This window comes from Mesocricetus auratus, unplaced genomic scaffold (genome assembly GCF_017639785.1).
Source record: "Mesocricetus auratus isolate SY011 unplaced genomic scaffold, BCM_Maur_2.0 Super-Scaffold_100009, whole genome shotgun sequence".
In the NCBI taxonomy this organism is placed as follows: Eukaryota; Metazoa; Chordata; class Mammalia; order Rodentia; family Cricetidae; genus Mesocricetus; species Mesocricetus auratus.
This window is the reverse complement of record NW_024429193.1, coordinates 28732705-28747437: the sequence shown is the minus strand read 5'-3', so window position 1 is coordinate 28747437 and position 14733 is coordinate 28732705. Positions and strand designations below refer to the sequence as shown.

General features: G+C 43.2%; 1 long non-coding RNA gene across 1 annotated transcript; it reads left to right on the top strand.

The window, feature by feature from the left end:
• The first annotated feature begins 4911 nt into the window (after positions 1 to 4911).
• On the top strand, positions 4912 to 7749 carry LOC121142193. Its single transcript, XR_005879174.1, has 2 exons — positions 4912 to 4969; positions 6863 to 7749. It is a non-coding gene; the product is annotated as an uncharacterized LOC121142193 (long non-coding RNA).
• The last annotated feature ends 6984 nt before the right edge of the window (positions 7750 to 14733 follow it).

Genomic DNA, 14733 nt, shown 5'->3' with positions numbered 1-14733 from the left:
CCTCAGGGACAGACATCTCTGTGACTGAAAGAGAGGCAGGGAGGGAGGGAGGGAGACAGACAGACAGGGAGGAAGGGGAGAGAGTGAGGGAGAGAGAGAAGATAAAATATACACATCATGGAGTGACAACATACTTAGTCTCATACAAGTCTAACCTTTTCAGTGGGAATTTATGTCATTTTAACTAAAAGAGCAAGCATACCAGTCAGTGGTGGCACACGCCGTACTCCCTGCACTCAGAGGCAGGCGGATCTCTGTGAGTTCGAGGCCAGCCTGGTCTACAAAACTACACAGAGAAACCCTGTCTTGAAGTGCTCTTCCACTTCTTGGGCCTTGTCACCGTGGGCAATGTGATTGGTGGTTTGTTCAAGTGTGTCCATTCTACCCCAGCTTTCTAGAGACACAGAGAACTAAATAGGCACTGGAATAATAAGGGGATATTAGTATGTGGTTATTAATATACTACATGCCACAGCAGATCTCTAAGCTTCATACCCAAGCTTGGGGAGGAGGAGAACCCTTGTGTTTCTCCATTGTATGCATTCATCCATTCGCTTGTTTGCTCGCTCATTCTTTGTGTCTGTGCAGCGTGGATGGAAGCCAAGGGTCATTACCACTTCCTCACCAGTCCTCACCCTATTTTCTGAGACAAGCTGTCTCACAGACACCTTGGACTTGCTGATTGTTCTAGACTGGCTTGTCAGTGAGCCCCGGGGATCCATCTCACCCAACTTATTTCATGTGGGTGCAAGGATCAGACTCTTGTCCACATGCTTGCACAGAAAGTGCTTCCCCAACAACGGGGCCATCTCCCCGGTCCTGCAATGTTTGCTTCTAACCAGCAGCGCTGTGTTTTGAACCTTTGGAGAGGAGCAATTAATTTCTTATCCTACTGGGAACGTTGTCATTTCCTGTGGTGTACTGTCTGGGATCAACAGCATAGGCCATAGAGCTGGGGATGGTTATTTGACCATTCTGGGCCTCAGCTTCTCATGTATGCCAAGGAGATAATGATGGTACTGACTGGCAGTTGTTAGGAGGATGGATATAGACCATGCTTATAAAGCCCTTAGCATCACTGTTGACAGCTGGTGACTGCTGGATGACTGTTAGTATTGTGGCATCTACTGCTGTTTCTTCCTCTTCTCCAGCTGTTACAACTTATGCTTAACAATGACATTCTAAACACCTGTCAGAATTTCTTTGTCAAAATATGAACTATAATCAAAACATAGAAACGTAGAGAATGAGATGAGGGAGTCGATAAACAAGTACATTTCAATAATGTACTCTCTTTCCATTTGGGTGGTGTAATGTTTGGTTTGACATTGTTGTGTGTATTCAATCAAGAAAAATAAGCCAAGACCTTTGAGAGAGAAAAAAAGACTTCTCCTGAATGTCCACTACCGACTGATACCATTCATTCAACCTTCCTTAGGACAATCATTTTATTGATTTATTTTCATTATAGGCTCACCTCTAACAATATTGTGAGAAAAAATTTTTTAGGGAAATAGAGGAGAACTTCTGTATTGTACAGCTTAAATATCAGCACTTCTGTATAATACAGTTTATAATTGTCAGGTTGCTACACAAATTTAATCACCTGAATTTGATGCACAAGTTTGTCAAGAACATGTATCTTAGCAGGGCTTGGAAGTCAAGGTGCAGGATTGCCCAGAGTTGAAAGCTAGACTGGGCTACTTAGTGAGCAACCTAAACTATGTAGTGAAGTGTTTTCCCAAAAAGACAAAAACTAGAAGAAAAGAAAAAGAATATGTACATCCTACCCAGGATTTGTGCTGAAAGAAACTTGACTCTAGGAACATAGCCAACTCCCTGAAGATTATTAATATTCAAAACATCCCAGCCTGGATTTCACATATAAAACTCTAAGCTAACTAAATAGGCATTTGTCATCCAAAATCCACGAGTGCATATTACACTTAGAAGTATTTTCAAATGCACACGGCTCACTCAGCTTCAGTTTTTAAATGTCCACAAGGAAATCATGGGAAGAAAGCTGTCCCAATTGTCAACTGAGGAATAATATTCATTTACTTGTCCATGCAAAGTAAGTGAGCTATCTGGAGCTTTCTTTAGGCATTTTCCACAGTGTTAGCTGTGGAAGTTATAGAAAGGTCATCTCTATTAGATGTCTGCTTTCTCTAAGTATCCATACACTTTCTACTCCCCCATTATTTTACCATTAGATTACAGTGACTGCATTTCAATTAGAATAGCTGCCTTTGCAGCTAGTCAATGGAGTTCAGCCTTCATTAGAGCCCAGCCCTCAGACCAGCGTCTAGTATTCAATGCAAGCAGAATATTATGGGCTGTTGCCCCTCTCTCCTTTTTTATTACACAAAGTTTGCTTACCAAGAAAACCATGTCTTCCATCCAGAAATTATTTCAGGTCTTACTGAAATAGCTCACAGTAGAAATTACATGTGCATTTTAGAAAGCAGTGCAACATGGGTGCCACACCTGAAACACTCCTGACAGTTTGGTTAGTGAGTAACTATCATATGAGCCACCAGTCAAACCTTTTGTCATGAAAGTTTCAGAGGACAAAAAGTTAGAGATGGTGTTGAGCATAGTGACCAAGTGCACTACCAAATACTCCCAGTTCCTAACTTGGTTTTTACTGTGTTTTGAAGCAAACCTCAGGGGTGACATTTCACCTTTATGCACTTCAAAAAGCATTGTTTTTCAAAATGTCATTTTCTTCTTGTATAACCATTCTATTGGTATTATAAAATTTGAAAACTTAATAGTAGTTTTTATAATGTAATATCCTAGTCATGTTTTACAAGTCCATAATTGGTCTGGAGATATGGGTCATTGGATAAAGGCACTTGCTGGCAAACCTAACGTCCTGAGTTTGATTCCCAGGACAGACACATAGTGGAAGGAGAAAACTCTCAAGAGCTGTCCTCTGTTCTCCACACATGAGGCACGGAATAGGTGTATACACACACACACACACACACACACACACACACAAAGAGAGACCATACATACACACACACACAGAAAAGAGACCATGCATACACATACATACATACACACCACACGCACACACACTCACACATACATACACACACACACAGAAAGAGAGACCATACATACACACACACACAGAAAAGAGACCATACATATACACCACACACACACACTCACACACACAGACACACAGAGAGACCATACATACACACACATACACCACACACACACACACAGAGAGAGAGAGAGAGAGAGAGAGAGAGAGAGAGAGAGAGAGAGAGAGAGAGAGAGAGAGAGAGAAATGAAATAAAACTTATAAATAAAGCCCATGGTTGTCCCCCAGATGCCGGTCTGTTTTCCTGAGACAGAGTCTCCTCCCTAGGTAGCCTAAGCTGGCCTTGAACGTGTGATCCTCTTGCCTCAGCCTCCTCAATGCGCACCATATCCAGCTCCAAGAGGGCTGCAGATTTTCCCTTTTTGCCCATGTTCAGAGATTTATCAAAAAATAGTCTGTTTTCTAGGCGGTGGTGGTGTACACCTTTAATCCCAGCATTTGGGAGGCAGAGATAGGTTGATCTCTGTAAGTTCAAGGCCAGTCTGGTCTACAAAGTGAGTTCTGGGATAGCCCCTAAAGCTACAGAGATATCCCATCTTGAAAAACCAAAACCAACCAACTAAACAAAATAGCCTGTTCCTATGAGCTGTCCACATTCTGTGTTTTTCCAGCTGCTAGCTCATGGTATCATTTAGCTAGTTTGTCTATTCACTGGTACTATCTATGAGTGAGAATTGGGTGGGATGCATGCATAGGACTGTTTCTTCCAGCAGACACACTGTGTCTGGGTGCCCCTCCTAGGAGGCCAGTGCCCACAGAATAGTGGGGATTATTCTCTTCTCTTTCTCATAAACTTTCTTTCCTGCCATCATTTCCTCCTGGATGTCCCCCAACATCCTAGTGCCCATTTTAATGAGTCCCTCAATTGCTAATTTCCTTAAATAATAAAACACAAATTTAGTACTCTATCATTTCATCCATATGTATCAACTAGAATTCTTCTGAGTTAAAATTTTTTAATGGGGAAGGGGAGATGGAGGTAGGAGAGAAAAGAGAGGAGGAGAGCATGAGGGATCAGGGAGGTCAAGTTGGGGGAAGAACAGAGAAGGAGAGCAAGGAAAGAGATTCTTTGATAGAGGGAGCCTTTACGGGCTTAACGAGAAACATGGAGCTAGGGAATTTCCCAGGAATCCACAAGGATGACTCCAACTAAAAATCTAATCAATAGTGGAGAAGCTACCTTAAATCCCCTTCCCCAATAATGAGATTGAAGACTACGTTAAATGCTATCATATATGAGAGCCTTCATCCAGTAGCTGATGGAAGCAGAAGCAGAGATTCACAGCTAAGCACTGAGCCGAACTCCTGGAATCCAGTTTCAGGGAGGGAGGAGTGATGAGCAAAGGGGTCAGGACCATGCTGGGGAAACCCACAGAAACAGCTGACCTGAGAAAGTGGGAGCTCACAGACTCCAGTCTGACAGCTGGGGAACCAGGCCCCCTAAACGTGGGTGTCAGTTGGGGGACTTGGGCAGTCTATGGGCCCACTGGCAATGGAACCAGTATTTATCCCTAGTGCACAAATGGACTTTGGGAGCCCATTCCCTTTAGAGGGAACCTCTCTCAGCCTAGATACGGGGGAGAGGGCCTAGGCCCTGCTCAAATGATGTGACAGACTTTGATGATTCTCCATGGGAGGCCTCACCCTCTCTGAGAGTGGATGGGGGGAGATGGGATGATGTGCGGACTGAGAGGACAGGAGGGAGAGGGAACTGGGATGGGTATGTAAATAAGATTGTTTTTAATTTAAATAAAATTAATAATTTTTTAAAAATTTCTTTCCCTAAATCAGTGGTTCTCAATCTCCCTAATGCTGTGGGGCCTCTTTAATACAGCTCCTCATGTTGTGGTAAGCCCCAATCATTAAATTATTTCATTGCTACTTTTCTTAACTGTAATTTTGCTACTGTTATGAATTATAATGTAAATACATGACACACGGGATATCTACTATGTCACTCTTGTGGGGGTCTTGACACACAGATTGGGAACCCTTGCCCTAAGGCAATCTGAACTGTTTTTATACAGACAGGGTGGGCAATATTCTTTGCTTCAATAATCAGATTTGCAGATTTAATAAATGCTCACAAGTCCTGCAACTCTTTTTTCACTCTTTCATTATCTTTATGATTTATCACATTTTTATATTTATCATATTGTGATATTTGCCATATATTTATCATTATCTTTATGAATGCATAGATATATATAGTCAATATATTTGACCCAATTTGCAGTCTTGATAACTTTCAACTTCTCAGATTCTCCCATCCATAAGCATGGCTTCCCTATCTTGGCTACTTTAGTAGTCTTGGACAATTTCAGGTTTTCTTCATAGCACAGTAACATAGTAGCATAGTAGAATGCTTTACAGACCCAAGCCCAGAGCCAACCATTTCCCCCAAAACTAAAGTTTCAGGGGCAAACACATGGATATTTCCTACAACTCTACTTTACTCATATCTGCACACAATCTGAGTTGAATTACATTGTCCGGTTGAAAGTAGGTATTATTTCCAAGCCTTAATGCCATGTGCATGCATTGCCCAAGTCATTTCAGTCAACAGAAGCAGCAGACAGACACTGCAAGATTTCCAAGGAGCTCTGAGCGCTTCCTCCTTTTCTGCAATATCCCCGTTAAATTCCTACAAGACCATTTTATTCCCAGTGAGCTGAGTAGAAGAACAGAAATCTAATTGTACGATCAGGTGCATGTAAACCTCAAGGCACCAAACGTGTTCTCTCACCATTACAAAAGCAGGTCAAGCTTTACAGAAATTTCACAAAACCCACCACACAGCATCCTGCAAATGATAATGACAGCCACTTAATTATGTTTCAGTTAAATAATTTAAAAGAAGTGTTCTGATCATAATTTAAATATTTTATTCCACGTGAAACAGAAAGAACAACCAGAGGCCTAGTATCTCAGCAAGGGCAAACATTTATTTATTCAGTCAATAAATATTTATATGCCTGGAAATCTATGGCACCTATTCTTAGTTCTTATAGCTGTGAGATTTAAAGTTAATTTCTAACATAGGTACTTTGGAGTTGGAGAGATGACTCAGCATCTAAGAGCTCTCTTGCTGTGCAATGATGAGGGCCAGAGTTAGGATTCAAGTACTCATGTAATAATTCAGTAACTGCAAATGCCTGTAGCTCTAGCTTCATGGGATCTGGTGGCGTCTTCTAGCTTACACACACACACACACACACACACACCCTTCTGCCACACATGCAGATATTCACAGACACTTACATAGACACATACACAAAGATTTTACAAGTTAGATAAAAAGTAATTAAATTATAGTTTTCTATAAGTAAAATGTGTATTCTCAAGCTGGGCACAGTGGTGTGTATCTGCCTCAGTACCTGGGAGACAGAAATAGGATCTGAGATGGAGGAAAAAGGTCATTGTCTTCATCCCTATAAGGAATTTGAGTCAAATGTGGGCTACATGAAAAGGGAATTTTTGGGGGGGGGATTGAAATGTAAATCAATTACAACCAGGCTATTTCCACACAGTCAATGGTATAATGATGGCGTCATGATATACACAAACAACACAGAAGGAAGGAATTGCCTGATTTCCCCAGCTGACAAAGCCCCAAAGCCCTTGGGTCTTTGCAAATGCTAGTCCCTTGCCTTCTACTGTGGTGTGGGTGCAGCTTTCAGGCCGTAAATCTGTGTCATGCCCTTTCGGCTGCCAGCATGTCATTGTCACTCTCCTCCACAGCTCCTGCCACCTCGCCGTCCAGCATGTCTTGTAGCAGAGTGAATTTGAGCCAGCAGCTGTGCTTTTCTCCAGACGACTCCGATGGCTGAAGACCCCAGAGACTTTCAGAAGGGAGACTTCCCCATTTGACTTTGTCTCTTTGTCAGTGAACACCTTGTCGCCAGAGCTGTGACTTTTCACTGCTGTTTTTTTTTCCTCAGATGTCCCTTGTAAGCCCACTTCTTTAACTTAAAGGCATATGTGGCATTAAAGAACCCTGCCCTGGCCAATGTGAGTCCTACGTTCCCTTTAAACTCCTCTCTCACTGTTTTGTGTGTTTCCAACAAAGTCCCTCACCTTGAATCTGTCACATTCCTCATCTCCAGATGACCTGCAAGGGGAACAATGACCCCAGTCCTTCCTCCCAGCTGGGGCCACATCTGTCTTCTCTATTACACCGCACTGTCAGAGACTGACGTGAGGTCAGGTTCAGCAGACTCACTTGTATACCAGCTGGAAGAGGCTCACATAAAATCAAGCAGAGAATCTAGACTCATTAGGAGAAGAAGCAGAGTAACTGAGGACTCAGAAGTCAGCAGCCCCATCTTAACCTTTACCAGGAAAAGACAAGCTGTGAAACACAACGGATGGCATCCATCAGAACCGGATTTGGTTCTTCCTGTAAATTTGCCTACAGATTCCTTCTGTCCCTAGGCATTCCCTTGCAACAATGTAGCAAAAAGTCAAACAGCCTGTGCTGCCGGTTCAAAATATCTAGATCTGGTCTATTACTAGTAAGCTTTGTGACTAAGGGCAAGCCACCCAACTTATTACTATCTATATTTTCTTATCAATCAGATGTAGGTGATGATAACATGTTATTCATAATAAAATAAAAGGCCTCAGCATCTTAGCCCATTTTCAGTCATCAATGAACATTACTTAGTTCGAGCCACACCCAGCCACTCCTGAGCAGAACCTAGGTATTTGGTTTGCCTTTGGCACATCTCCATCCCCCGTCACCACTCACCTCGCGAGGTGCAGGAGTCACTACATATTTTACTCCTCACAGAGCACCTGGAGGGACAGTTAAATCTCCAATGCAATTCAGAAGAGATCATGGCTTCCAAACATCTCTCAAGCACTTTCTTCAAATGGATACCTGTGCAGCTGCAAATCCGTCAAAGTCAGGTCATTTGTGGTCTCTTGGGAACTGCTCAGTCAAACATTCTTTTGACAAGAAAAGCACTTTTGTGGTTTGCTTTTTTTCCTGGAAGGGCACAGTTATTTGTGGGCTTAGAAACATACACGGATGCTGAAATGTATGGGCCGTTCCCTTTTAACAAGACACTGTAGCCCACTACATCTAGACCACAGGTTTCTCGTCTCTGAGGCTTCCATTTAACAACGCTCATAGCCTGAACACAAGCCAAATGCTTCCTGCCCCGTGTTTGTTGCAATAGTTATAACATTTTTGTAAGAATTGTAGGTGGGCCTTGCTAAATGCAAATTTTCCTCCAAATTCCTTCACCAACACCGAATGTGGAAAGGAATCAAGAGTTACCTTGCAAAAGCACTTTCATTTTCTGCTGTGAGAACCAGCCAGAGAAGTCTAAACCTATAAAAACATGCCTGAGGTTATTTTCTTGTAAATTATAATTAGATCCACATTTATGGTTCAATAGATCATGCAGCAAATTTCCCAGAAGCTTTAAGGGGAAAAATTAGGTGATAGCATTAAATGATTGAGGCAAAATAGACTTTTTCTACAGAGGGCATTAATTAATTCCAGTTCTCATGTTAAGGCATGCATTTTGTGTATATGTGATATGGAACCATACCCTTTTTGGCTAGCTATAAGCAATATATGGCAGATTCATTCATCAACTTGAAACTCTGTCTAGGTTACAGCAGACCAAATAAGAAGTTGTTGCTTTAGAAGCCAATGGAGTTCTTAAGAAGAGCAATGTGGTGTGTGTGTGTGTGTGTGTGTGTGTGTGTGTGTGTGTGTGTGTGTAGAGTGAGAAAAACACTGCTACAAGCCTTCTATTAGCATCCATTTGATGAAATTCGCTAGCATCTATCCTTCCATTTGACAGGCTTTCACCCTTAGGTCCTACAGTTTTACATTACAGAAAGAATATTTTTCACTTTTTTGTTTTGCTTTTTGTGGATGTGTGCACTGAGCATGTCTGCGATTATCTGTGTGTGCATGTTTGTAGGCTCATGCAGTGTTGTGGGTTGCCTTTCTGGATCACACTCCACATTTTTATTTTTGAGGTAGGGTCTCTCACTAAACAGGGGGCACATCTGTTCCAGCTAGTCCAACAGACAGGACCTACTGTCTGTGCTTCCAAAGTGCTGTGCTGGAAGACAGCTGTCACGTTTGATGTAGGTGCTGGGGAATTGAACTTTGGTCCTCCTGGTAAGCTCAGCCCCAGTTGACAGCCACTGACTACAGTCATTCTTTTTCTTGTCGTCACTGATATTATCAGGGGGCAGTTTGCTTATGCTTGTAGACAGGTTGTTCCTCTGTTGTCTCACACTGGCTTGTCATAGTAGCTATCACCAGTGTAGCACAGCATTTGTTCCTCAGATAGACTATAAGCCTGTGAAGGGACACTTTTTTGTTTGTTGTTTTGTTTTTCAAGACAGCATTCCTCTGTGTAGCCCTGACTGTCTGGAACTTGATCTGTAGATCAGGCTGACCTCAAACTCACAGATTCACCTACCTCGGAATCCTGAGTGCTGGGCTCAAAGGCTGTGCCACCACCGTCCCATTGAGGAGAGAACTTTTTTTTTTTCAGTTTAAATTTAGATAAGAAACAAGGTTGCTTCACAAGTCAGATCTAGGTCCGTCTCCCTTTCCCTACCCTCCTCCCGTACCCTCCCCCCAACCCCCCATTATCCCCTCATTTCCCCAGGGAGGGTGAGGCCCTCCATGGGGGTGTTCATAGTCTGTCATTTCATATAGGGCAGGGCCTAGACCCTTCCCCAAGAGTTCAGGGTGAGAGTGCACCTCACATTGTTGGATGGGAGTCCAAAGTCCGTGTGTATACTTGGGATGGGTACTGATCTGCTGCCCAAGGCTCAATAGATTACCTAGGCCTCCTCATTGACACTCAGATTCAGGGGGTCTTGATCAGTCCCATGCTGGATTCCCAGGCTGATGCCTGGGATTTAAGAGTTAACCTTTGTCAGGTCAGCTGTTTCTGGGGGGTTAAACCAGCCCAGTCTTAATCCTTTTGGTTATCAGTCCTCCCTCTCTGTTACTTAACCGAGGGAGTCTGCCTCTTCTTCGATCAGCCACTAAATGAAGTTTCTGTTTCCCAGACTCTCTGGCCATGGGATTGTAGGCTGGCACTCCCCAGATCTATATCTAAAATCAATATATGAGATAGTACATGCCATGTTTCTCTTTTTGTGACTGGATTACCTCACTCAGGATGGTTTCTTCTAGTGCCATCCATTTGCCTGCGAATCTCAGGATTCCATTGTTTTTTTCTGCTGAATAGTAGTCCATTGTGTAAATGTACTACATTTTCTCTATCCACTCTTCGGTTGAGGGACATCTAGGTTGCTTCCAAGTTCTGGCTATTACAAATAATGCTGCTATGAACATAGTGGAACAGACATCTTTGTTGTATGAATGGGCATCTTTTGGATATATGCCTAAGAGTGGAGTTGTTGGGTCTTGTGGTAGGTTTATTCCCATTTTTCTGAGGAATCTCCATACTGATTTCCAAAGTGGCTGAACCAGTTGGCACTCCCACCAGCAATGGAGGAGTGCCCCCCTTTCACCACATCCTCTCCAGCATAAATTGTCGTTGGTGTTTTTGATTTTAGCCATTCTGACAGGAGTGAGATGGTATCTCAGAGTCGTTTTTATTTGCATTTCCCGGATGGCTAAGGATGTTGAGCACTTTCTCAAGTGCCTCTCAGCCATTTTAGACTCCTCTATTGAAAACTCTCTATTTAGTTCTGCAGCCCACTTTTTAATTGGGTCCTTTGATGTTTTGGAGACTTGCTTCTTGAGTTCTTTGTAAATTTTGGAGATCAACCCTCTGTCAGATGTGGGATTAGTGAATATTTTTCCCATTCTGTGGACTGCCTTTTTGTCTTGCTGACTGTGTCCTTTGCCTTACAGAAGCTTCTCAGTTTCAGGAGGTCCCATTTATTAATTGTTGATCTCACTGTCTGTGCTAGTGGTGTTATGTTCAGGAAGCTGTCTCCTGTACCAATTCGTTCAAGAGTACCACCCACTTTCTCTTCTAAGAGGTTCAGTGTGGCTGGATTTATGTTGAGGTCTTTGATCCATTTGGACTTAAGTTTTGTGCATGGCGATAAGCATGGATCGATCCGCATTCTTCTACATGCCAGCCTCCAGTTATGCCAGCACTATTTGTTGAACATGCTTTCTTTATTCCATTGTATATTTTTAGCTTCTTTGTCAAAAATCAGAGAAACATCACCCTTTGCAATAGCCACAAACAACATAAAATACCTTGGGGTAACGCTAACCAAACAAGTGAAAGACCTGTATCACAAGAACTTTGAATCTTTAAAGAAAGAAATTAAAGAAGCCCTCAGAAAATGGAAAGATCTCCCATGCTCTTGGATAGGTAGGATCAATGTAGTAAAAATGACAATCCTGCCAAAAGCAATCTACAGATTCAATGCAATCCCCATTAAAATCCTAGCACAATTCTTCACAGACCTTGAAAGAACAATAATCAATTTTGTATGGAAAAACAAAAGACCCAGGATAGCCAAAACAACCCTGTTCAACAAGGCAACGTCCGGAGGCATCACCATCCCTGACCTCAAGCTCTATTATAGAGCTATAGTCTTGAAAACAGCTTGGTATTGGCACAAAAATAGACAGGTAGATCAATGGAATCAAATTGAAAACCCGGATATTAACCCACACACGTACAAACATCTGATCTTTGACAATGAGGAGAGAACTTTTAGAGCAGCGTTTTGCACAGTCCCTGCAACAAATGCAGATATAGCTTTGAATTTTTAGATTTCTTCATTTAATTTGGAGCGAGTGTTTATAGGGGCCACAAGCAAGAAAGAAGTGGATCCCAGGAGGTAAAGGCTACGAAGCCTTAAGGGTAAGGATGCTATAATGTGTGTGTATGAAGGTAGAGAAAAGAAACTATAGGCATAGAAAAGTCCAAGCAGGAATAGGGGTACAGGAGGTGGGGGGGATGGGGGGTGGCTCACCAGAACTAAAGATGAGTGAAAAGGCTAAATGAAACCGACTGTTTTATAAGTCAACTAAAATACATAATTAGAACAGATTATTAGAATGGAAGCACTCTACACGAGTGGAAAATGATGCTCCCAGTCGTCACAGTGCCGGTACAGAGATACCTGTCAATGAGATGTTGGCTGGGAGGCTCAGGAGATTCCCCAAAATAATACCAGCTGTAGCCAGGACTCTTGCTTGCCTGCCAGGATGCAACAGTGGACCCCATTGCTAAAGATTTAGTTACAGAACAGAGACATCAACTGAGAACTGAGTTGGAAGCCCCCCTCCTTGTGAGCTAGCATTCATGGAACTAAGAACTAAGAGGTACTGTCCAGGAGGCAAAGGGACGAAAAGGACAATGGTCTAATCTGCCTGTGGACCCGGCATGTGTTAGTTACTTTTCACCTCACTGTGATCAAAATTCCTAACAGATGCAACTTAACAGAGAAGAGGTCTTTTGGCCCGTGGTTTCAGAAGGTTCATTCATCATGAGCGGAAGACATGACATAGCAACTTAGTTCCTGGTAATGTAAGCTGATGGTGAAGGCTGCTCACGTGACACACCAAGACGCAGGAACCAGGGATTGAATATAACCTTCAATGTCCATCCCCACTGGCCTTCCTACTCCAGTTAGAGCCACACTTCCAAAGTTTCCTCCCCAAACAGTATCACAGCCAGGAATATGAATTTAAAACACCAGCCTGTCAGAGCACCTTGGATTTAAAGTTTGACCGCCAGGACACCTCGATCAGCCAGCACAGGTTAACACAATGGTCTTTTATGCATAACTGCACACCTGTGTCTTCTCTCTGTGTTCCCAGCTCGACTGAGCCTCTTCACTCCTTAGCAGCTCTCTGCTGTTTTGCTGCTAGTTTGAGTGCCATGGTGTCCCCCCAGTAGAGGCTGCTACTATGGAAGAGCCCTTGGGTCCCTGCTTAGCAGGGCTTAAGGCAGGTGTTCTAACCCCCAGTGATTAACCCCAGTGACACCTTTCAGGCACCCTCCATGCATCATTCAATAGCATACACAATCCTATGAGCCTCAGCTTGCTCATTAGGAGTAATTGCTCTTTGACGCACATGAAACGTTAACATGGATAGGTATAATTACCCGGCATTGCAATAGGAAGGCATATTTATTGATACTGTGATTAGGAAGTCACTGCAGTCCTGGGAAATAATCCTACTGTAGTCGCTCCCACGGCCCACTCAGTCCCGTCTCACCATGGAATCCAGTTCCCAAAATGCCTCTCAATAAACTGACTGACATTGTTTCTCTCCAAACCCGTCTCCTTCTTTGTTATTTAAAAGGTCTGGTCCTGGCCATGTCTCCCTGTAGCCAACACAAATCAGCCACAGAAGTTTGAGCAGAGGTAAACATTTAATAAACACAGCGATGATGCCCCTGTCTTTCTTTGCTTTCTACTGTTGTGGTAAACACCATGACCAAACGTACCTTGAGGAGGAAAGGACTGACATCACCTCACACTTTTACGCGACAGCCCCTTACCCAGGGCAGAGCAGGCAGGAAGTGGAACAGAAACCATGGAGGAGTGCTGCTTCCTGATTCGCTTACCCAGGGCACAGAAGGCAGGAAGTGGAACAGAAACCATGGAGGAGTGCTGCTTCCTGATTCGCTCCCTATGGCCTGCTCAGCTACTTTTCTTTAGCAGCCCAGGCCCACCTGCCCACAGTAGGCAGGCCCTCGTACACTAAGAAAATGCCTCACAGACATGCTCACAGGCCAGTCTGAGGGAGGCAATTCTTCTGCTGAGTTCCCCCGCCTCTAGAGTGACTTGAATGTATCTGGAGCTACAGCTATAAATGACAGGTTCCCAAACTTAAACTTGTTAAGGGGGGTGGGTGTTGAGGGGGACATAACAAAGTCCAGAGCCAGGAAGGTCAAAACAATACAGCTGGAACCAGTTATCAAATGAGGTCTGTGGTGGTTTGAATAAAAATGGAAACTCTAGGCCCATAGCAAGGAGTAGCACAATTAGAAGGTGTGGCCTTGTTGGAGTGGGTGTAGCCTTGTTGGAGGAACTACGTCACAGAGGGTGGACTTTGAGGTTTCACATGTTCAAGCCACTCCCAGTGTTACTATCTATTCCTGCTGCCTTCAGATCGGTATGTAGAACTCTCAGCTACTTCTCCAGCATCATGTTTGCCTGCAAGCCACCATGCTTCCTGCAAGTATGGTAATGGATTAAATCTCTGAACCTGCAAGCCAGCCCCAGTGAAAAGTTTCCTTGTAAGAGTTGCTATGAACATGGTGTCTCTTCACAGCAATAGCAACCCTAACTAAGACAGTGGGAAAAAAAAAATCAGAAAAGTGGACAGGTGGGGGCAGGGGTTAAGAGGGAGGCAAAGGAACTTTCTGAGTTGATAATAATATTCTACATATTAATAGGAGTTTAGTTTGCATGGGTGAAATACCATTCTATCAAACACTAGGTTTTAGCCGGGGAGTGGTGGCATACACCTTTAATCCCAGCACTCAGGAGACAGAGGCAAGAGGATCTCTGTGAGTTTGAGACCGGTCTAGTATACAAAACCTAGTTACAGGATGGACTCCAAAGCTACACACAGATACTCTGTCTTGAAAAACAAAACAAAACAAAAACAAAAACCT